Source organism: Narcine bancroftii, chromosome 6 (genome assembly GCF_036971445.1).
Source record: "Narcine bancroftii isolate sNarBan1 chromosome 6, sNarBan1.hap1, whole genome shotgun sequence".
Classification (NCBI taxonomy): Eukaryota; Metazoa; Chordata; class Chondrichthyes; order Torpediniformes; family Narcinidae; genus Narcine; species Narcine bancroftii.
Window position 1 is genome coordinate 221873700 of NC_091474.1, and position 24573 is coordinate 221898272.

The 24573-nt window shown below is 40.5% G+C and overlaps 1 protein-coding gene across 2 annotated transcripts in view; it reads left to right on the plus strand.

Annotated features, from left to right (window-relative positions):
- The window catches only part of LOC138737046 (uncharacterized), a 320977-nt gene that overhangs the window by 106682 nt on the left and 189722 nt on the right, over nt 1-24573 (plus strand). The gene's annotated exons all lie outside the window — the stretch shown is intronic.

Below are 24573 nucleotides of genomic sequence, written 5' to 3' on the forward strand. Positions count from 1 at the left end.
ATCCAGAAAAAAAATTTCTTGCCCAACACCTCAGGAATCCATTTCTTAAAAAACTTTGCAGGATAGAACCTTCTATATCTTCTGGAAGACCGACTATTTTTACATTATTTCTTCGACCCTGATTTTCTAATGAATCAATCTTCTTCAATAATTCCTTTTTCTGAATCTACAAACGAGTCCTCCACTTTTTCCAGTTTTTCTCTATTACGCTCCACTTGGTTCTTACATTCAAAAAAAGCTTCTTCAATCTTTTTAAAGTTATCTTGTAGTGTCCACTGATTTTATACATCTACTAACATCACTTTTAACTACATTAATATCTTGCTTCATACAAGTCATTTCTTAACATATCGTAATCATTTTAGTTTTCACTTCCATAAATCCTTGAGTCATCTGAGTAGACATCTGTATTGACATATTTTCTATTTGATGAGCAATCCCTTCAAAAATTGTGAACACAGAATCCAGTCCAGGTCTTCTACTTTTACACACTGGGTCAGTTCATTTTGACTTCTTCTCATTCTGTCATTTTAGGGGATGGAGGTCCGCAGTAGGCCCTCTCTGTTGTGTTCCATGTACAGTTCCCAAATTTGTTCGAATACTGTGATGTTATTTTTTAAATTATATGTTATTTTTTCCAATGGAATACATTTATTCATTTGCATGTACCATTGCTGTATTCTCAGGCTCTCTTCCATTTTCCAAGTTGACATTATACATTTTTTTGCTACTGCTAAGGCTATTCTAATAAATCTTTTTTACGCTTTATCCAATTTGAGGCCTAATTCTTTACTACTTATGTTACTTAAAAGAAAGATCTCTGGATTTTTTGGTTTGTTATTTTTTGTGAGTTTTTTTAATATCTGATTTAGTTCTTCCCAAAACGTACTCACTTTCGTACATGCCCAAATTGTATGTACTGTTGTTCCCATTACCTTCTTACAGCAAAACATCTATCTCATATGTTGGATCCCATTCTTTTAAATTTTGAGGCGGGATGTATAACCTGTGTAACCAATTATACTGTATCATGTGTAACCTTGTGTTTATTGTATTCTTCATAGTTCCAGAACATAACTTTTCCCATACTTCATTTTTTATCTTTATGTTTAAATCCTTTTCCCAATTTTGTTTAGGTTTATAGCTTATTTCATCATATTTCATATTTTGCAGCTTAATGTACATGTTCATTGTAAATCTTTTAATTATCATTGTGTCTGTAATCATATATTCAAAGCTGCTTTCTTCTGGTAATCTCAGTCTGTTTCCCTATTTATCCTTTAAATAAGCTTTCAGTTGATGATATGTAAACATTGTACCATGAGTTATTCCATATTTGTACTTCAACTGTTCAAATGATAATAAATTATTTCCCAAAAAACAATTTTCTATTCTTTTGATTCCTTTTCTCTCCCATTCTCTAAAAGCAAGGTTATCTATTGTGAAACGGATTAGTGTGTTTTGTGTTAATAACTATTTTGGTATTTGGTAATTCGTCTTTTTCCTTTCTAAGTGGATCTTCTTCCATATATTAAGTAAATGATGCAATACTGGTGAGCTTTTATATGGCACTAGCTTTACATCCCACTTATAAAGTATATCTTCCAGTACCTTCTCCCCTATTTCATCCAGTTCTGTCTTAGTCCAGTCTGGTTTTTCCTTGGTTTGGTAAAAATCTGATAAATAACTTAATTGTGTGGCTCTATAATAATTTTTAAAGTTTAGTAACTGCAAACCACCTTGGTTATATCTCTCTGTTAATTTATCTAACGCTACCCTCGGTTTCCCCCCTTTCCACAAAAATTTCCTTATTATTCTCTTTAGTTCATTAAAGAATTTCTCTGTTAAGGGAATTGGTAACGATTGAAATAAGTATTGTATCCTTGGGAAAACATTCATTTTAATGCAATTTACCCTCCCTATCAATGTTAGCAGTAATTCTTTCCAATGTTCTAAGTCTTCCTGCAATTTCTTTATTAGTGGCTGATAATTTAATTTGTACAAGTGGCTTAAGTTATTATCTAACCTGATCCCTAGGTATCAGATTGCTTGTGTTTGCCATTTAAATGGTGATTCTTTTTTAAATTCTGTATAATCCGCATTACTCATTGACATCATTTTTATTTGCGTTGATCTTATACCCCAATATTTCTCCATACTCCTTCAATTTCTTATGTAATTCTTTTATTGATATTTTTGGTTCTGTTAGGTATACTATGATATCATCTGCAAATAAGCTGATTTTATACTCCTTCTCCTTTATTTTTTATCCCTTTTATTTTATTTTCTGTTCTTATCAGTTCTGCCAATGGTTCTATTACTAGGGCGAACAATGAGGGGTATAATGGACATCCCTGTCTAGTTGACCTACTTAATTTAAATTGGTTCGATTCACTGTTACCTTCGCCAATGGTCCATTATATAATGCTTTAATCCAATTAATATATTTTTCTGGTGGATTGAACCTCTGTAATACTTTAAATAAATAGTTCCACTCTACTATGTCAAAGGCTTTTTCTGCATCTAAAGCTACAGCCACTACTGGCTTCTTATTTCCTTGAACTGCATGAATTAGATTAATAAGTTTACAGACATTATCCGCTGTTTGTCTTTTCTTAATAAATCCAGTTTGATCTTGTTTTACTATTTATAATTTCACTATTATCTTATAATCTGAATTAAGTAGAGATATTGGTCTATATGATGCTGGTGTTAGTGGATCCTTCCCCATCTTTGGTATTACGGTAATTATTGCTGTCTTACATGAATCTGACAAGTTTTGTGTTTCTTCTATCTGGTTCATTACTTCCAGGAGAGGAGGAATTAATAACTCTTTAAATATTTTATAAAATTCTATTGGGAATCCATCCTCTCCTGGCCTTTTATTGTTTGACAGCTTTTTTAATATATCCTGTACTTCCTCTATTTCAAATGGTTTTATCAGTTTGTTTTGCTCCTCTTCTTACAATTTCGGCAGTTCAATTTTGGCTAAAAATTCCTCTATTTTATCATCTTTCCCCTCGTTCTCAGTTTGGTATAATTGTTCATAAAATTCCTTAAAGTTTTCATTAATCTCTGTTGAGTTATATATAATTTGTTTGTCCTTTTTCCTTGATGTTGTGTTGTGCTTTAAGTTGCCAGGCTAATATTTTATTTGTTTTTTCTCCCAGTTGATAATACTTTTGCTTTATTTTAATTATGTTCTTCTCCACCTTGTACATTTGTAATGTTTTGTATTTTATTTTTTTTTGTCTGCCAATTCTCTCTTTTTCATTATATCATCCCTTTTTACCAGTTCCTTTTCTGTACTTACTATTTCCCTTTCCAACTGCTCTATTTCCCGATTGTAGTCCTTTTTCATCTTAATTACATAACTTATTATCTGTCCTCTGATGAAGGCTTTCATTGCGTCCCATAATATAAATTTGTCTTTCACTGATTCTGTATTTATTTCAAAGTACATTTTAATTTGGCATTCAATAAACTCTCTAACTTCCTGCCTTTTAAGTAGCATGGAGTTTAACCTCCATCTATATGTTCTTGGTGGGATGTCCTCCAGTTCTATTGTTAATAACAGGGGTGAATGATCAGATAGTAGTCTAGCTTTATACTCAGTTTTCCTATATCTCCCTTGAATATGGGCTGACAACAAAAAAATATCAATCCTTGAGTAAGTTTTGTACCTACTCAAATAATATGAGTTTTCCTTCTCCCTTGGGTGCTGCCTCCTCCATATATCCATAAGTTTCATTTCCTGCATTAATTTAACCATAAATTTGGCTACTTTATTCTCTTTGCTTGTCTTTTGTCCAGTTTTATCCAACATTGGATCCAAATTAAGGTTATAATCCCCTCCTATCAATATATTTCATTGTGTATCTACAATCTTCATGAAAATATCCTGGATAAACTTTTGATCCTCCTCATTAGGTGCATATATATTGAGCAAATTCCAAAATTCTGAGTATATCTGATACTTTATCATTACATACCTCCCTGCTGAATCTATAATTTCCTCCTCTTTGATTGGTACATTTTTATTAATTAATATGGCTACACCTCTAGTTTTTGAATTATATGATGCTGCCGCTACATCCCCTACCCAGTCTCTCTTTAATTTATTATGTTCCACTTCAGTTAGATGCATTTCCTCCACAAATGCTATATCTATTTTTTTCTTTTTTTCAGTAAATTTAATAGCCTCTTCCTTTTAATTTGGTTATGTATTCCATTAATGTTTATATTCATATAGTTTAACGTGGCCATCTTATATGTTGTTTACACCTCATTTCCGCTTTCTCGCCACCTCCATCCCCCTTTTCCCCATTTTCATCTCTCAGTTTTCCCTTTTTAAACTCAATGTATGACAACACATTTAAAACATAAAATATTCCAACAATTCCCACACCCAATATTACCTTAACCAGAAATGCCCCCCCCCCCTCTCTGAGTTGCTCCTTATCCCTTGCCAGGCAACCACAACTCCCCTTTCCATTTGGATTATGATCTTGCTCGCAACCATCAACTGATTTCGCAGTGGCTGTTATTCTCTCCCCCCAAACCCCCAGAAAACACTTTTTTTACACATATAACAAAGCTCTCCCTTTTTTCCCCCTTCCTTCCTTCCTTCCCTTCTCTTTTCCCTCTTTAGTTCTATACATATATATAGTTTTTACATCTTTATATATACTTTATCACTGTTCTTCATTCTTATTACATCTCTTCATCTCTCCTTCTGTCCCGCAAATGCTCTTCGAATTCTTGTGCTTCCTCCAGATCGAAGAACAGTCTGTTTTGCTCCCCAGGATAAATATTTTAAGCACAGCTGGATGTCTTAACATGAATTTATAACCTTTTTTCCATAGAATCGATTTTCGCTGTATTAAACTCCTTCCTCTTCTTTAAGAGTTCAAAACTTATGTCTGAATAAAAAAAAATTTTTGACCCTTGTATTCCAATGGTTTATTATCTCCTCTAATTTTATTCCTTGCCCGCTCCAGTATATTTTCTCTTGTCGTATATCTCAAAAATTTTACTAAGATGGATCTTGATTTTTGATGTATCTGTACTTTCGGAGCTAGTGTTCTGTGTGCCCTTTCTATTTCCATTCCTTCCTGTATTTCTGTCATTCCCAGGACCTTTGGGATCCATTCTTTTATAAATTCCTTCATATCTGTGCCTTCTTCATCTTCCTTTAGGCCCACTATTTTTATGTTGTTTCGCCTACTATAATTTTCCAACATATCAATTTTCTAAGCTAACAACTTTTATGTCTCTAATTTTTTTATCACTTTCTTCCAATTTTCCTCTTAAATCATTTATTTCCATTTCTACAGCTGTTTCTCATTCTTCCACATTTTCTACTCTTTTCCCTATTTCTGTCATGACCAGTTCTAATCTTTGCATTTTATCTTCTGTTCTTTTCATTTTTCTTTTAATTGCACTAAGTTCTAATGACAACCATTCTTTTAATGCTCTCATTTGTTCTTCAAAAAAAAGCTTTATCTATATTCTGTCCATCAGTTTTACCTTTTATTTCTCTGTGAAGATCTTGGTCTTCTTCTTCCTCTTCTTCTGTGTCTGTACCTGTGTTTGTGTCTTCTTCTTCTCTTCTTTATATCTGTATCTCTTCTGATTTTCCTGATGAGCTGATTGTTTCACTTTGTTGGGCCTCTTCTTTCTGGGCCTCTTGCTGTTGGTCCTCCCCTTCTGGGCTGCTCATGTGTCGGGCTTCCTGCTGCTGCTCCTCTTGCCATTCACCCCGTTTTCTTTCTTTCTCGCCTGGTACCTCACTCCCTCTACTGCCGCCTTCCTCATCTTCCAGTTGAGAGCCCTGGTGTCGGGCATCCCTCAGCTGGTCGCGCCATGGTTGCCCTCTCCTCAGCTGAACCCCCCTCCCGTCGGTGTTTTCTTTTACCTTTGATTGTGCACTGCTCATGCGTGACTCCTTGCACATGCTCAGTTGCGCACTTTTTTTTGGCTCAGAGAGCCATTTTTGCAGTGCAACGTTCGGGGGGGGGGGTCACAGTTCTGCAGGGCTGGCAACAACCTTGGAGAATGGAAGTTCTTCGCCACCACAGCTCCCTGATCCTTCATGCAGGTAAGGCCTTCTTCTTTCTTTTCCAATGACTTCTTTTTTTCCCGTTGTTTTTACTTTTTCCTTCTTGGGTGCCATCTTCTTTCTCTTCTCTGCAACTTTATCTTCTATTTCTTATATTTTATATTTGTTGAACTTCCTCTTTTCTTGACTTTTTTCTTTTTTTCTGGAGAAGGCTGGTTTTACCCTACTGGCCACTACTCCATCATGTGACTCCTCCAACTTGTCCTATTCCAGTCCCAGTTGCTGCTACTGACTGTAAAACTGCAGAACTGAATTCTCTCTCTCTCTCTCTCTCTCTCTCTCAGAGAAAAAGCCTGTTTTACTCTCTCTCTACTTGCAAAACCACATGACCCTCTTCGAACAGCAAGTTCCACTTCAGACAGCCTGCGCTCCAATGAGTTCTTCCATCTGTTCCCTTTTTATAAACAACAATCCATTAGTGAAGTCTCTTGGCACTCTCCAAAGCTTTTGCAAAGGCTTTTGGTGCCGGTCTTCTAGCATGAGTAGAGCTCCAGTATTTTAAATAAGATCTGTTTTAAAGTGTTTGAATGTGACCTACACTAAAAAAAACCTTCCCCAATTTATCTCCCAAAAACATATCTATAATCTGTCATAAAACATACAATCCTTATAATTGACAGTAGGTAAGCAGATGTGGCAGGAAAATGTTGATTGAACACCATGTTATATAGTCAGGATAATGTGAACTGTTTTGTATCTGTGAAAGAATACATCCTTCTCACTGTAGTAACCGTAGTGTACCACTTTTGGGCGTATGTATATGTATGAGTGTGTGTGAACAGTTTCCTGAGATGGTGGAAGACATCAGTAAGTAAAGTCTTTTTTGTTATTTGAATCTTGCATCCCTAAGTTATGTAAGAAGCCTCCCAAGTAACACAGAGAAATAACATGGTAGCAGCAGTGGGATAGAATGAGAATAAAGCCATACAATAAGTCACTGAAATACAAAGAGGAAAAAGAGAAAAAAAATTTATTGAAAATAAATAGCTAGAGCAACAGCAGTTCACCCAGTGATTGGCTGGGAGGCTGAAAACATTGCTGAATCATTTTAAAAGTTTCAGCAAAAATGTAATCAGCTGAGGAGGAACAGAATTCACATCCGGCCGACACAAGATGTAATGAAGCAGAAAGTTTTAATACCACCAAAGCCGGCAACACCAATATCATGTGAGGTATCAAGTGAAGAGACCACAACCACTAATACTGAAACATCAGGTGAAGCACAACAAGCTACATCAGCTACATGTGTACCAGCAACACAGAGCCCAAAGAGTGGTGGCTGAATGAAATGACCTTCCGGAAGAGGTGGTTGCAGCAGGGTCAATTTTGTCATTTAAGAGGAGGTTGGATGAGTACATGGGTGTGAGGGGGTTGGAGGGTTTTGGTCAGGGAGCAGGTAGGTGGAACTCTTAAATTGGTTCAGACTAGAAGGGTTGATGTGGCCTGTTTCTGTACTGTAATTGTTATATGGTTGCAGCCAAATCCACAAGATGGCAAAGCAAGATACTGCCGCCAGTGCGATATTGATAAAAACTATTTAAAAATAGTTGTGTAAATAAAATAAGGTACAAGTTCAGTTACTTAAGTTGCACTGGAAAGAAAGTGATGAAGAACACTAAATTTTTCTTTATCTTGAGTAGGAGGGATATTATATAGTCAGGATAATGTGAACTATTTTGTAACTACGGAAAAATACACCCTTCTCACTGTGGTGACTGTAGTGCACCACTGTGGGGCATATATATATATATTTATATGTATATGAGTGTGTGAACAGTTTTCTGAGATGGTGGAAGGCATCAGTAAGTAAAGTTTCTTTATTATTTGAATCTTGCATCTCTAAATTATTTAAGAAGCCTCCCAAGTAACAGAGACATTACACAGCAACGTGTAATGAACAATGCATCAACATCAGTGCACGCAGCAAATTTCGCAGTGATGTTCACCTTGGTTAGTCACATAAAATGGGAAAAGGTGAATCAGCAGTTCATTGGGAATACCAATACACCTGAGCATAAAGCCCCCTAGAAGGTAGTGGGCCCAGGACATCACAGACAAAACCCTCCCCACTATTGAAAACATCTACAGGAAATGCTGCCATTAGAGAGCAGCAGCAATCATCAAAGACCCACACCACCCAGCACACAATCTGCTCTCACTGTTGCCATCAGGAAAGAGGTGTAGGTGCCATAACACTCACACCACCAGGTTCAGGAACAGCTGCTACCCCTCCACCATCAGTCTCCTCAATGACAAACTCAATCAGAGACTAACTTAAGGACTCTTATTTGTGCACTTGATTGATTTTCTTTTGTTCTCTCTCTATTGCACAATTTGTTTACATGTTTTACACTGTGTCCAGTATATTTTTTTGCACTACCAATTAACGGTAAGTCCGCCACACTCACAGGAAAAAGGAATCTCAGGGTTGTATGTGATGTCATGTATGTACTCTGGCAATAAATTTGAAATCATTGCATTCCTTGCTAAAATTTATTTTTTCCAATGGAGCAGAAGACAATTCATTCACTTAGCACTGCCCACTGAAACAAATTTCTGCCCATTAGTTATAGCCCAATAAATTTAAATATACTTGGAGTTTTAAAAAGAGAGAATGTTAGCAGAACATTACAGCATAGTACAGGCTCTTCAGCCCATGATGTTGTGCCGACCTAACTAAACCAACTCAACAATCTAAACCTTCACTACCTCATACCCACAACCCTCTTTTTTTTCTTGCAAGTGCTAGTCTAATGGTCTTTTAAAATGTCCCTACTGTACCAACATCCACCGCCACCCTTGGCAATTCCAGACACCCACTATTCTCTGTGAATAAAACAAACTTACCCCTGATGCCTCCCCTGAACTTTCTTTCCCTCGCCTTTGGCATATGTCCTTTGGTATTTGCTAATCACCCTGGGAATAAAGGTGCTGGCTGTCCACCCTATTTATTGCCTCTCATAATCTTGTAGACCTCTATAACGTCATCTCTCATCCTTTGCTTCAAAGAGAAAAGCCCTAGTTCTGTTTACGTTGCCTCATAAGACATATTCTCCAATCCAGCAAAATCCTGGCAAATCTCCTCTTCACCCTCTCTAAAGATACCACATCCTTCCTCCAATTAGGCGACCAGAACCAAGCACAATATTCCAAGTGTGATCAATAGGGGAATCACTTTGATTTCGATTTGGGTTTGACTTTTCTCCTATCCTGTCTGAACTACATGTTTTCCTTTAGCCTCTTTGTATACGCAATTTATTGTGCAGTCAAAATGAACTTCGACAAAGCAATTAGTTGTATGCAAACCCAGCCCTAAATTTACCTAGAAGCCAAGCAGTAATTACACTTTATGACTCATACACCAGGTGATAAAGTTCCCTATTCCTCTAGTTTTTGCTGCTACTTGTTCATTCGAACTTGGATCTGTGGAGTCTGGTAAGAACAAAACTATTTTGAAATTACATGGATAAAAATGTGTTTGAATAAGAATGTTTGAAATGTAAGCAAAAGTATCCAAGAAGCCAATTTCTCATGGGCTTTGCTGTTTTAATTCATATTTCAACCATGCTTGGCACAGATCACTGAACTGGCACAGATTTGGTTTCATCCAGGTTGTAAATCTGAATTATTGCCGCATTTTTTAAATTGTAAGCCTACTTTGCCTGTCTCACGAGAGAGAGAGAAACATTTACTGAGGACTTATTTGCTGGATGTTTCAGCTGTTTTGTGCTGTGTGAGACATTGCCCAAAGAAATCCAGGATCAGTAAATGCAATACATGCTGACAAATGGGTGCTGACTGCATTTAACCTCATGAACTGGAGCCCTGGGACCAGCTTTGATTGTTTGAGCAAAGCTAAGGGTGGGGTTGATTTTGCAGGCCATATTTCTGAGGCTGGGAATGGCAGCCCGATAGGAAAATGGCTTCAGTAAGAAGCCACAGGTAAGAGAATGCGAGGTCAGGTAATGTATTTTCTTAATTGTAATGTATTTTCTTAATTGTAAACTATTAGCAATGGGAATGGCAGCCAGGGCAGTGGTATGCTCTTCTTGTAGAATGTGGGACATTTGGAATACCACTAGTGCACGAGAAGAACATCCAGTATAAGCTCCTTATGTTAGGGAACCGAAGCTGGACCTTGATGAGCTCCAGATCATTTGCGATGCAGAGGGTGTGATGGACAAGGGTTATTGGAAGGTAAACACAGCAAGGAGGCAGGAAGCTGAGTGACGGCCAGGAGAGCTGTCTGTGTAGGTACCCCTGCTGCTATTCCCCTTAAGTATACAATTTTAGATACTGTTCGGGGGATTGACAACTAGGGAAAAGCCACAGCAGCCAGGTCTCTGGCCCTGTGTGGCTCAGAAGGGAAGGGAAGAAAATGGTGGTGCTGCCAGAGCTGGTTTAATGGCAGTGCTGCCGCTGATGTGGACCTGCAGGGTCCAACTGCCTAGTCCACTGCCATCAGTTCTGCACAGGCTTTAAATGGCCCGTTAAAATCCCGCGACTGCAGGGTCTGTGCCCAAGATGACGACACCTATGATCGGCAGCACCCACAAGGGGAGCAAAGGACTGGCAAGGCACCAGAAAACAGGAAGACCATCCCCTGTCTGAGAAGGAGAAGCGGAGGAGATGACCCACAGGGTGGTGACCACGGCGGTGGACCAGTGAGGGGTTCTGCAGCTGAAAGACCTACGCATGTGGCGGGCTGCTGGCAGCTTGAGGCGAGGAACGCACGGAGGCTGTGGGCTGCTGGTGACTGCTGTCGGGAGACTTGCGCCAGGCTGCGGACTGCTGGAGACTGGCACAAAACTGGCTGAAGGGGTACCAACTGCGATGAGAATGGGTGTCGAAGGCCCTGAAGGGTTCCTGACCGAGTCGGAGGTTTGGGTCGGAGTTCAGGTTGCAAATGGTTTGGACTGGACTCTGTGTGGCTGTGGAGGCTGCGGAAGAGGTGGAGGCGAATCTACAGACACTCAGTGACTCTGGAGGGGGGTGGGGTGGGGGGGACTCTATTTTGCTTCTCTCTCTCTCTGACTGTAAGAGGCACTTCAGGCAATTTCTGCCAGTGGCAAAAGCAATTTCATGCAACATGACACTGTTTTATTACGATGACAATAAATTGAATCTTGAAAGCAGGATAGTGATAGGGAAATCATTGGTTCGCAAAATAGATAGGAGATTCAGTGGTTGAGATACTTTGATGGTTTGATGCTTTCCAGATGCCAGGGTCAGAGACGACTGCAATCAAAAACATGGCATTCTTGAGAGAGAAAATGAGTAGCTGGATGGCCTAGTACATGATGGTATCTATGACATATATAGGAAAAAAGATGAGGTCCTGAGAGTGAATATAGAGAGTTTGGAAAGAAGCTAAAAACCCAGGACTTCAAGAGTAGTAATTCTCTGGATTGGAAGTTCTTACCCTTACTGACAGATCAATGCATGGCTGAGGAGTTCAGGCAAGGGACAGGGGTTTAGATTCATAGATCTTTGGGATCTCTTCTCAGGAGGATATGACCTGTTCAAAAGGCATGGGTTGCACCTGAACTGGAGAGGGACCAATATCCTTGCGGGCAGGTTTGCTCAAGCTGCTGGAGAAGGTTTAAACTAGACAGATCGAGAAGGTAAGATGATGGAATAGTCAGTAAAAAGATAGATGCTATGTGTTGTGAGACTGTGAGAAAGAACATAAATATAATCATTTGGATGGGTTGAAATATGGGTACTTTAACAGAATCATAGAACATTACAGCACAGAAACAGGTCCTTCGGCCATCTACTCTGTCCCAAAACTATTATTCTGTCTAGTCCCACTGACCTGCACCCATTCCATAGTCCTCCATACCTCTTCCATCTGTAAACAGGTGCTCCTCAATTTACAATGGGGATACATTCCTGCAAACCCATCGTAAGTCGAAAAAAAATCATGTCAAAAAAGAATATAGATATATCTTGTATAACATCGACAGTGCCCCACTCTCTCCGCAGTCCTTTATCATTCCCCACACTGATCCCACTGCCCCACTCTCTCCCTCGATAGCCCTTTATCATTCCCCACACTGATCCCACTGCCCCACTCTCTCCCTCGATAGCCCTTTATCATTCCCCACACTGATCCCACTGCCCCACTCTCTCCCCAGTCCTTTATCATTCCCCATACCAATCCCACTGCCACGTTCTCCCCAAACAGCCCTGTATCAGTTCCCACACTGATCCCACTACCCCACTCTCTCCCCAGTCCTTTATCTTCTTTCAGCTTCTTTAACAGGCTTTTTCTCGCCTGTAAGGAGCCACCGACATTAGGACTGGCTGGCTCTCTTCTCCACACTCTCCAGTGTCCTCACCAGTGGCAGTGTTGCCATTGCAGCACCTCTGGCAATGCCTCCAGGGCCTCCCGTGGTGGGCTTATTCAGCAAGCCATGAGACGTAGATACCTTGGAACCTTAGTTGTTTGCAACTTGGAAAGAAGCTAAAAACCCAGGACTTCAAGAGTAGTAATTCTCTGGATTGGAAGTTCTTACCCTTACTGACAGATCAATGCATGGCTGAGGAGTTCAGGCAAGGGACAGGGGTTTAGATTCATAGATCTTTGGGATCTCTTCCTGGATTCATATTCTTCCTGGATGTCAGTTACTAGTGGAGTTCTGCAGGGATCTGTTCCGGGACTCCTGCTCTTTGTTGTTTTTATAAATCATTTGGACAAAGCAATGCAGGTGATTATGAAATTTGGAGGTGTTGTGGATAGTGCAGAAGTAGATGTAGATCGGGCATAGAGTTGGACAGAGAAGTGGCAGATGGAGTTCAATCCGGATTAATGTGATGTAATACCCTTTAGAACAGTGGTTCCCAAACTTCAGGCTACATTCCAACAACACTGGGGAGGGGGGTGGTTAGTGGTGTCACTGGGTGGAGTTGGTGGGGGGGGGGGGGTTAGTGAGGCGACGAGCAGGATGAGAGGGTTAATTGCGGCACTAAGAGGGGCAGGGGTTGGTGGCGGCGGCGGCACTGAGCAGGGGGGCAGTGACGCCAGTAACATAGCCAGAAAATCACTGCACTGGCTTCTTCATTAAACCTTGCAGCAGACTGAATAATTGCAAGACTGAAGGTTCAGAACTTTTCCCTTCTCACCGCCCCCTTGGATCTTTTCACCGGCCACAGTTAGGCAGCAGTGTCCACTTTGGGAATCACTACTTTAGAAGGTCGAACTTGAAAGTGCTTCATGGTAGGATTCTTAAGCGTGGAAGAACAGAAAGATCTCGGGGTACAGGTCCATCAATAACTCAAGGTTGTTAGGCAGGTTGATCGGGTGATATGTTGGCCTTCATTTGTGGGTGATTGAGTTCAAGACTGTGAAGTAGTGTTGCAGCTCTATAGAACCCTGCTTTGACCACACTCATAGTATTGTGTTCAGTTGTAGTTGCCTCATTACAGGAAGAATTAAGAAGCTTTAGAGAGAACACAGTTGTCCATCTCTAGTTTAAATTCCATACAGAATATTTTGGAGGATCAAGAACCAAGGAGATTTACCAGGTTGTTGCCTGGATTAGTTAACATGTCTTGTAAAGCAAGGTCGACAGAGTATGGGCTTGTCTCTTTACATGGAATAAGGATAAGAGGTGACTTAATAGAGTATATAGAGCTGTATAGGCTTAATCGAGGTATGATTATAAGGAGCATAGATAAAGTGAACTGCCACCACATTTTTCCCGGGCGGCAATGGCCGATGCCAGAGGACACCTATTTAAGGTGAATGGAGTAAAGTTTGGGGGAATTGCCAAAGGTAAGTTCTTTTACACAGATAGTCCTGGGTGGCTGGAATGCATTGCCAAAGGTGGTGGGGGGGGGGGGGGGGGCTGGATCAGCAGGGACATTCAGAAGACTCTTAGATAGGCACATAGATGTAAGAAAAATAAAAGGTTTGGGTGTGAGGTAGGGAAGGTTTAAATTGTTGTGGAGTAGGTTTATATCAGGTCTGTACTATGCTGTAACGTTCTATGTTCTAAAGTATGAATGTTTCAGTTTTTCTGCCTTTATTTTACCTCTAACAGAAGAATACAGTGATAGTGAAGCAAGGTGGAGGGGGGAAGAGAGGATGTGGAATTTCTGAAGAGGAGATGTTGGATAAAGTGTGATCCTTCTGCTTTCATGATGTGAAAAGAGAATTTGATCAGTGGTTTGTCCTTTACTGCCCAAGATTTTTATGCATTTGGAACTGAGAGTAAAATATAACTGTACAGTACATTAATTGTTCCTTTACAATTCTTCAAGAATAAGAGACAAACTTGCATCATTTTCTCTGGAGCAACAGAAATTGATGGGAATTTATCAAAATGGGACAGGTTGATGGGTTCAACAATCAGAATCTTTTTTCCAGGGTAAAAAATGTTACATACTAGAGGACATATATTTACAATGGGGGTTGGGGGCAGTGGGAGGGTGGATTTAAAGGCGATGAGTAGGGTAGGTTTTGACATAGAGAGTAGTAGTTACCTGGAATGCGCTGCCAGAAGTAGTGATGGAAATGGGTACAGTCCTGTAAACCAGGGGTCGCAAGTTCGATCCTCATTGGGGCCTCATTTCTGTGAGGGGCGCTGGACAAAGTGTTGATTTCCTTACGGTTGTCAAAGTTAAAGAATTTCATGTACGTTACAGTCTAAATATAGCATTACGTGACAATAATGGAACCTTTACCTATAATAGTAGCATTTAAGAGACTTCTAGATAGACACATAAATATGCAGGAATAGAGGGATATGTTGGATATGAGAGGCTGGTGTTGAAGCATATCAGCTCCTGTCTGAGTGGTGACAGTTTGCCTATCATAGCAACAGGTCTACGGCAGATGCCATCTCACTGGCTCTACACAAAGCCCTGGAACACGTGAACAGTAAAGATGCCTTCATCAGGATGCTCTTTATCAACTACAACTTGACATTTAGTACCATCAACCCCTCAAAGCTAATTAGCAAACTCATGGGATTCAACACCTCACTGTGTTTTTGGCTCTTTAATGAAAAGCCCATTCTAAAGTAGCATTAAATTTTTAATTGTTTATTCAAACTCTTGAAACAGTAAACTAGACTTAAAACATTTAATAAATGGACAATGAACTATTAATTTTTTAATACTTTCAAAATTACATGGTCAGAGAAATTATCTAGACCAGCTCCATGTTCTTGGTTCTAATGGCACAAAAGCAAAATTCAAAACTAAAATTGTTTCTCTAAGATGATCAAAAACACAGCCTTTAACCTTGACTGAAAGGCTGTAACTATAGAGACATTCAAAAGAATGTCAACAATTTGTTTGCAGACTGTTAAAAATGTCTAGCTGCTAGAAACTGCAAACAGCAAGCTTTCAGTCAGATTTGAGCATCATGTTTGGGGCAGACGTGGGCAGAAGAGCCTGTTCCTGTGCTGCACTGTTGTGTGCTCCGCATTGTGTTAGTATTAACTGGGCAGGATTAGGCCATTCAATGCTATGAACATTCAGTGTGATCTACTGTCTTGCAGTCTCCAGAGGAATGCAATAATAAGGTGTATACAGATATTACATATTTTGCTGCAGGCAACTTAGGAAACTTAGTACTGTTTAACAAGCATGGATTTCAGTTGACATATGATCAGGGTGTATGAGGTTATGGCAAAATTTCTGGAGTTACGTGTGTCAGGACAAAGAGAAAGACTGATATCTCTGATGAGATTAAATGAATACAAAAGAAAGAGGAAACTTCTAGTGCATCAAGATGAATGAGACAATGAACAAAGAAGCTCTCCTTGGATGAGCTGCATAAAGTACAGAGTGTACTTAACGAACAACAGAGCACTGATGAAGAGCCCAGAATTTGAAACTATTTCTCTTTTCACCTGACATATGAACAGTGGTGGTTCACTACAGAACTGTTGGCCACAGTCTGCTCAATGTGACCACGTTTTACATATTAGGGCCACAAAATGTGCAGATGTGACCAGTTAAAAATATACATGAGGTATTATGGGGAAAATAGAATTGAATTCAATACATTTGAGGAGGGGCAGCAAGGGAATATTCTATACATTGGAGAATTTTGAGTGGTGTGGAGGGACAGAGTGGCAGGTAAACAAAGTTGGTTGAAAAAGCACAGCGATGTACTCTTCTGTTGGGTGAGAGGGCAGCGTGATTATGTCCAGACTGTTTACAGAATCAATTTGAACACAGATTGTGGTTACCAATTTACAGAATATGTGTGATTACACTGTTGAGAGTACAGAGGAGATTTACAAAGATGTTGCCAGGTCTGGAAAATTACAGCTAAGAGGAAAGATTTGATAACCTCGATTTGTTTTCTTTGGAGGATGCTTGAGAAAAGACTTAAATTTATAATGACAAGCTGTCAAAAAATATGAACAGAATATGCTTAATTTTGTACTTGAAATGTAATAACTGTTTCATGAAGGTTGTTTTCTGAAGTGAATGATGTGTTATATGCTATGAAAAAAATTTTAATTTTACTTTTGATTTTAATTAATTCCTAAAATATTTTATTTGTAATATCAGATGGTGTTTTTGAATCAGTCTCTCACTGGAGGGATCAAAAGCCAAAGCATACAGAGTTAAAATAATTGGTAGAAGAATTAGAGGGGAAATGAGAAAAAAAAACAACTGAATCACTAAATATAGGTTGGCAAATCGAGCTTGCAGCTCAGAAGCTGCTGGAGACAGAAACTCTCTCATATTGAAAGGTGGATGGGTTCTTGAAGAGCAGTGACACCTAGGCCTCTGGGCCAACTGCAGGAAAATGGTGTCAGGTTGGACAACTCTCTTTTTGACTGGTATAAAACCTGCTTCATAATCCTCCATGAGTCTTTGTCAGTGTAAAGCTGGAAACAAAATATTTTAGGAAGTTTATCTTAACTATTGATGACTAGAATATGTTAAACAATATATTTATGGTTATGCACAGTGATCAAAAAAATTGACTGACTCATGATGGGAGTTTTCCCCCTGGATACGTTGAATCTGTACTGGATCTATACATGGCCATTCCACCAAGTGCCACTTACCAATGCTGTCTCACAACTCTGAAAATTCTTCCTTGCAGCTAGTTTTTGAATACCAGAATTTATTCTAAAAAAAGTAGTGCTGCTCCCTGGAGCTGCTGTAATGTAAAGTTAAATGTAATTGCTCCAAGTTTGTGAATGAAAGCTATTTGGGAAGGTAAGTCTTGAGAAAGATGCAGTGATTTATTTGGACTGGTTGAAAAAGTCAGCAGGTACATGGCAGATAATAGAAAACAGACAATAGGCACTGGAGTAGGCCATTTGGTCCATCGAACCAGCACTGCCATTCATTTAGATCATGGCTGATCTTTCTCTATGTCCCTGCCTTCTCCCCATAATGCTTAATTCCTCTGTCCAAAGATCCTTATCCAACTCCCTCTTAAACTTTAGCAGAGAACCTGTTTCTACCACCCTCTGCGGGAAAGCATTCCAACAACTCTCTGGATAATTTTTTTTCTCATCTCTGTCCTAAAGGGCCTTTCCTATATTCTTAAACTATGGCCTCTAGTTTTAGTCTCCCCACACATTGGGAACATGTAATCAGTTTCTATTATGTCCAATCCTTTAATAATTTTATATACCGCAATCATATCTCCCCTCACCCTTCTAAATTCCAACGTATACAACCCCAGTTTATCCAACCTTTCGGCATACGTCAATCCCACCATCCTGGGAACTAACCTTGTGAACCTACACTGCACTCCCTCAATAGCGAGAATGTCCTTCCTCAAATTAGGAGACCAGAACTGAACACAATACTCTAGGTGTGGTCTCACCATGTCCCTGTACAACTGCACAAGGACATCTTTACTCCTATACTCTATTCCCCTTTTTAATGAAGGCCAACATGCCCTTTTCTTTTTTGCACAGCTTGTTGAACCTGCATGCCAGCTTTTAGTGACTGATGTATAAGTACACCTAGATCACATTGCACTTGCCCACTCTCTAACTTGACTCCATTTAAAAAATAATCTGTCTTTCTGTTCCTACCACTTAAGTGGATAACCTCACATTTATCCATATTAAACTGCAACTTCCATGCAGCCGCCCACTCCCCTAACCTGTCCAAGTCCCCCTGCATTTTCCTGACATCCTCCTAACGCTTCACACTGCCACCCAGTTTCGCGTCATCTGCAAATTTACTAATGTTATTTATAATCCCCTTATCTAAGTCATTAATATATATGATAAACAACTGAGGACCCAGCACTGAGCTTGCGGGTTCCCACTTAACACATCCTGCCATCCCGAAAAAGACCCGTTAATCCCTACTCTTTGTTTCCTGTCTGTCATCCAATTTTCTATCCGTCAGCACATTTCATCCGTCTGATCCTTCCATTTTTTCCCCCACTTGCACTCGGCACAGGTAGTAATCCAGAGATCACTATTCTGGAGGTCCTGTCTCTTAGCTTCCATCCTAACTCACTGTAATTCCTCTTCAGGACCTCCTCCCTTTTTAAAAAAATCTATGTCATTGTTACAAACATGCACTAAGACATCAGGCTGCTCATCCTCTCCTCTCAGAATACTCTGGACCTGATTTGAGATATCTCGCTCTCTGGCACCTGGGAGGCAACACACTATCCTTTGTCTGTTCCCCTGACAATGAAGTCCCCTATGGCCACTGCATTCCTCTTCCTTCTGCACCACAGCGCCAGGCTCAGTGTGGCCATTATCTGTCAGGTAATCCCCCTCAACAGCAAACAATACAATATACCTGTGGCTGAGAGGAATAGCCATAGGTGTGCTCTCCACTATCCTGGCATTTTTCTTCCCTCCCCTGACAGATGCCCACTTACCTGACACCTCTAGTCTAGGGATAACTACCTCCCTGTAACAATTACCTCTTCAGTCTCCTTAACCACCTGCAGGCCATCAAGCTGCAACTCCAGCTCCCTAATTTGGTCCTAAAGGAGCTGCATCCCAGTGCACCCAGTGCACGTGTGACCATTGGGAAGGGTGAAGGTCCTATAAGCCACCTCCTCACTCTCTCTAACTAGCCGCAGGTCATCAAGCTGCAGTTCCAGTTCCCCAACCTGGTCTTTAAAGAACTGCATCTCGGTGCACCTGGCATAGATGGGGCCATTGGAGAGGGTAGAAGTCACCCATGGTTTCCCAGACCAGAGCACTAACCCCATAGACATGACTCTGAATTCTATATTAAACTTATTAAGAAAGGCAAATAATACAGCTTACCTTTCTCCTCGCCTGCTTTTGCCAAAGCTTGTTGAGCCAAAGTCTACAAGTCCCAAGCCCCACTCCTTCACTGCATCACTCACTTGCTGACTGCTCCCCTCCCCTCCTTTTATTGGTCCCTTACCAATTAAATCTGACTGGTGAGTAAACTTTATGCACTTACTGCCCTGCCACTCAGCCAACACACCTTCTCTTCGACCTCCTTGTTAAAATGTGGATAAATGTGAGGTCATCTGCTTTGGTGGGCAGTAGTAGGAGGGAGGATAGTGATAAATTGGGAAAGAGTGATGAACAACAAGACCTGGGTGTCCCTGTACACTAGTCATGGAAGTAAACATTCAGGTGCATTGCCGAATGAGGCAGCAAACGGTGTACTGGTGTTTATTGTGAAAAGAACTGCGCACAGGAGAAAGGAGGTCTTGTAGTTGCACATGGCCTTATTTAAATCGCACCTTGTATATTGTGTGCAGTTTGGCCTCTTTTCCTGGGAATAGTATGGAAGGAGTTCAATGAAGGTTCACCAAGCTGATTTCTGGGATGGAGGAACTAATCAATGAAAAGAGGTTGGTTCAATTAGGTTCTATTCATTTGAGCTTAGAAGAATAAGAGGGATCTCATAGAAAGCTACAAACATAACAGGAATGGAGGAAGGATGTTCCCCTTGGCTGGGAGACCAAGACCAGTGGTCACAGCTAAAGATGAGGGGAAGCTATTTAAGATCAAGATGACGAGAAATTTATTTTCACTGAGAGGTAAACCTGTGGAATTCTCCACTACAGTATACATTTGAAGCCAAATAAATAAATATATTGAAGAAGCAGTCAGATATTCTTCTTAGGCCAGTCAGTCAAGGGATATAGAAGGAAAACTAGACTGGGAACTGACCTTGAATGATCAGACATGGTCATATTGATTGGTCATAAATTTGAATGGCCTTCTGCTTTTTTTTTCCCTCCTATGATATTTCGTTGTCGTCTTGGCTATCCCTCGTAGTCAAGGTTAATGGCCTGTTTATCCATAGAGTGAAGATGCCTGTGCATATATTTGTTTAGCGTGTACTTGATGTTGCACTCCAAAAAGCACACGATACTTCACAAATGCATGAAAACCACGACGATTGGAGCTGATGGATTTGTTGCAGCCTTCATCTGCCTTCACAGCGGTTGAGTTCAGAGTAACTTCTTCCGCCTGTTCCACCATTGAGGACTTGGTTAGATTGTTCATTGTCAGGGAGCTCACCCTCGACATTACCGCTCCAGACGGCATCACTCTTGGGATCACAGAACCACACAAGCTTCTCCACCATGACAAGATGACAATCCACAGAGAAGATGTTATTTAAGACTGTATGCTTTTAAAACTTATGTGCTGGCTTTCTCCAATCAGATTACATTTTTAAAATGATTCCAAAGTCTTATCCTGATTATTGTTTCGAGAACGTGCACCACCATCAAGGTTAAACTAACTGGTCTGCAGTTACAGGCTTTATTCCTGAAACAAAACAAAAAAAAACAATCTGCTGGAGAAACTCAGTGCATCAGCAATGGAAGAATAAGAATTGTCGACGTTTCAGGTCGGAACAATTAATCAAGCCTCAGACAAAGAAATTGACCATTATTTTTCTCCCCTGATGCTCCTCAACCCCCTGAGTTCCTCCGTCAGATTGTTTTTGTTCAAGATTCCAGCAGCTGCAGTCTCTCTTGTATTTGTCCCTGGACCTTTGAGCAAATGAAAACTTCCAGTCTTTAAGTGTCACTTATAGATGCCTGGAAGGTTGTGGATAGAACCTCTGCAATTCCATCCTTTATTTCCCTTGGTAACAACGAATGTATCCCATCTGGACCAAATGAATTATTTGCTTTACATGCAGCTGGCCTTTCTAACACTTCCTCATTAAGGAAGCAAATATTTGACAATATCAATAGCAGAACAATATGTGAAGCTTTGGAGAAGAAACTCACTGGAATGATCTGAACATGTTAAGAATCATACTGCACAGAAACGGATTAGCACATCCACGCAGAGAACTTATAGACATTGAACTTAGCAGATATTAACATGGTCAATATGAAGAGTTTTGAAATGAAAGAGACTGAAAGAAAAAATGAATTTGGTTTGGGTTAAATTAAACGTGTTTCGGCAAATAATTTGTTCAATATATAATTGCATTGTCTAAAAGCGGCAATATGATGGTGGAATTTGTAGATGGAGTCATAGAATGTATGGATTTGTTACCTGTTTGAATGCATTCTGTGTAATGAGTGTGAGTGTGCATTTAAGAAGCGAGCATATAAACATAGTGTGGTGGCTCACCACAAGGCAGGCGAACTGGTCCCGGTTATAAGCCACACGGCGGGGCAGCCGGCCAAAATGGCGCTGTCGGGGGGAGGGGTTTCTCTTCCTTCCAGCTCGGGGCTCAGAAACCCGCGCTTGGGGACCACGTGACGCCCCGTTAACATCAGCACCCTCCAGGGCGGTTCTCAGCCAGGTCCGGGCTGGGAGTATAAGTGCAGCCCAGCAGCCTGCAATAAACGAGTCTGCTCACTGAGCTCAACCCGTATGGTTGTGTGTGTTATTGCAGGAGCAATGTAGCCACTGCTACAATAGCTTAATAAATAGAAGAGTGTCTTTTTCACCAAAAATGATTGAAAACTTAGAGTCTTGGAAATGTTTAGCTTTCACCTTTCTTTTGCCATTATAAACAGGGTGTAGTAACCCAATTCCCGAGTACACACCCTTTCTCAATGAATCACTGTTTGATTTATGTTGGAAACATCAATAAAAGAAGACATCGTATTTCATATAGTTTGGGATTTTAACAAAAGCATTAATGTTAATTCAAGTTGCAATTAATTCACATTGCAGGTTGTTTGGATGTATCAATGAAGATATTTTACAAAATAAGGAACACAAACGTGCTGTATAAATTCTTGATTATTGTGTCCCGTGACCTGATCTTGTGTTTTCAATTTCTTGTGATTAAATGGCAGGGTGGGGGGGGGTGGGCGGGAAGATTTGATGGGCTGAATAGTCTATTTCCGCTGCTATGTCATGCTCTTATGTATTCAAATTTGATCAATCAGACTTGGGAATCATATTTTTGTCATATCATAAGACTGATGATATGAAAGCAAACCAAGGTTAGAAACATGGAACATAAAACATACTAGTAGAAATCCAACAGCACAATACAGGCCCTTTGGCTTACAAAGTTGTGCCGAATGTGGTCCTACCCTAGAAATTACTAGGCTTACCCATAGCCCTCTATTTTTCTAAGCTCCATGTATCTATCCAAAAATCTCTTAAAAGACTCTATCGTATCTGCCTCCACCACCATAGCCGACAGTCCATTCCATGCACCCACCATTCTCTGCGTAAAAAAACTTACCCCTGACATCCCCTCTGTACCTATTCCCCAGCAGCTTTGTGCAGGGTGGAAGGAGTCCTCAATGATCTTGGGAGCCCCCTTCAGACAATGATCCCGGTAGATATTGTCGATGGGGAGAAGGGAGACTCCAGTGATCCTCTCTGCCACTCTTATGGGCCTGTGGATTGGCCTCCAATCCATTTCTCTGCAGTAACTGTACCACACTGTGATGCAGCCAGCCAGGATGCTCTCAACAGAACTCCTATAGAAGATTGACATAATGGTGGCCATTATCCTTGCCCTCTTCATTCTTCTCAGGAAGTGCCGTCACTGATCCGCCTTCCTGACAAGTGAGGAGATGTTGAGTGTCCACGATAGGTCACCAGTTAGGTGAACTACAAGGAACTTGGTGCTCTCCACTCTCTACTACAGAGTTGATCTGTAGTGGAGGGTGGTCTTTCCTGGTCTTCCACGATCATCTTCATCTTGTCCACATTGAGTCTCGGGCTGTTACTCTAGCACCATTTCACGAGATTTTCAACCTCTTCTCTGCAGTATGAATTATTGTTGCTGATACATCCAACTACTGTTGTGTCACCTGCAAACTTTATGACTTTGTAGGAGCTGGATCTGGCTATGCAGTCATTGGTCAGTAGCATGAACAGGAGCAGGCTGAGCACTCAGCCCTGAAATGCAGAACAATACAGCAGAAGAACAGACCCTTTGGGCCACATATCTGATCTGAACATGATGTCTAATACAAACTAAAACTTTGTTCTTGCACCTTGGACATAACCCCTCTATCCTCTGCATTTTCATGTGCTTATCTAGAAGCCTCTTAAACACTACTGTAGTATCTGCTACCACCACTACTCCTAGCTGCCTGTTCCAAGCACCTACCACTCACTGCGTTGGAAAACAAAACTTTTCCTACGTATCCCCTTTAAACTTTCACTTTCTCACCTTAAATGTATGTTCTCTGGACATGTTAGACTGCTGATCAAAAAACCTTCCTTACCATTCCCAGTACAATGTAAAGAATAAACTGAAAACTCAGATCAGAACTGGCCAGCAAATGAAAATTGTTTGTGCTTTGAGATGGCAAAGACTCATATTGAAGTGGTTGTTAGTGACTCCGTGTAACTAGTTGCTACCAGATGGCTGGAGGCCAAGCCATAAAGTGGAGGTTGATGTTTTTGATTACAAAAAATGTCAAAGATTATGGGGAGACGGCAGGAAGAAAGGGTTGATGGGAAAAAAAAATACATCAGTCATGATTCGAAAGGTGGAGCAGAGTTGATGGGCTAAATGGCCCAATTCTGCTCCGACGTTGTTGTGTGAGGAACAAGTTCGACAGATCCGAGGAGCAACAAGTCTTAAGGTGACACGGTTGGTGTTGGGTGTGTAACAATATTAATATTTGGGGAGAATTTATAAGATTTAGAGTAGGTCACATATATTCACACATTTTAAAACAGATCTTATTTGAAAGACTGAGGAATTCACATTGCAGGATCTCTTGGAGAAGGTAAGCACCTTTCACAAGTATGTGTTAATTAAACTGACCTCATAAAATCAGTACCGTTTCTGCAAAGTGCGCACAGAAAGGTCAATTCTGGATTGTTTATCTACTCCTGCTGTTTTGCTCAGGAAGGTGGGGGTTTTGCAAGATATGAGTCACATGCTCTCTTTGGAGTTTCAGTTGAAGAGAGAGAGATAGAGGACAAGCTCTCAGTCAGTGTGTGTGGGACACTGAACAGTGCAATCCAGGAAGAACTGATGAAAAGTTCCAAGAGCAGTGGATGGCTGGAACTGCTATCTGTCTGATGTTTCTCTTGGAATAAGAGGAA